We start from the raw sequence: 485 nt of genomic DNA, 5'->3' as shown, positions 1-485 counted from the left end.
ATCAGAATGTGTTTCCTCCACTTTTTGAACTTCTGAATAAGTTATGCATTGCCAAGTCGTTTGATCTTTACATTGCCGGGTCAATGTACACTAGATCAGTAACGAGCCATGTACTATGTATTTCGCGTCAACTATGTAACACCTAATTGTTTAACACACCGTTGTTTATACTTGTATATGTGAATTGTGCAGGGATTCTCTCTGAACCCGCAAATGAAACGAGTTTAAGAATTGCAAACCAAGTTTTCGTCTCCGTGCTTCAGGTGTGGGGGTGTCCGTCTTCTCCGACCAAACTCACACCAGTAATAGATGCAAAAATAATCATGTTTTAAAATAATACACTTGAAAATAGTATATCAAATGTAAATTCCTCTAAACCGGAGTTCCCGCTGCCTTCAACAAAGACAAAGAAGGAGTTTTCCAATCTCTATGTATATATTTTATCTGCGTGGTACGATTAGAATTTGGAATACAATTTACATGAT

This window comes from Argopecten irradians, chromosome 6 (genome assembly GCF_041381155.1).
Source record: "Argopecten irradians isolate NY chromosome 6, Ai_NY, whole genome shotgun sequence".
Taxonomy (NCBI): Eukaryota; Metazoa; Mollusca; class Bivalvia; order Pectinida; family Pectinidae; genus Argopecten; species Argopecten irradians.
The sequence above is the reverse complement of the archived record's forward strand: the minus strand, read 5'-3'. Positions refer to the sequence as shown.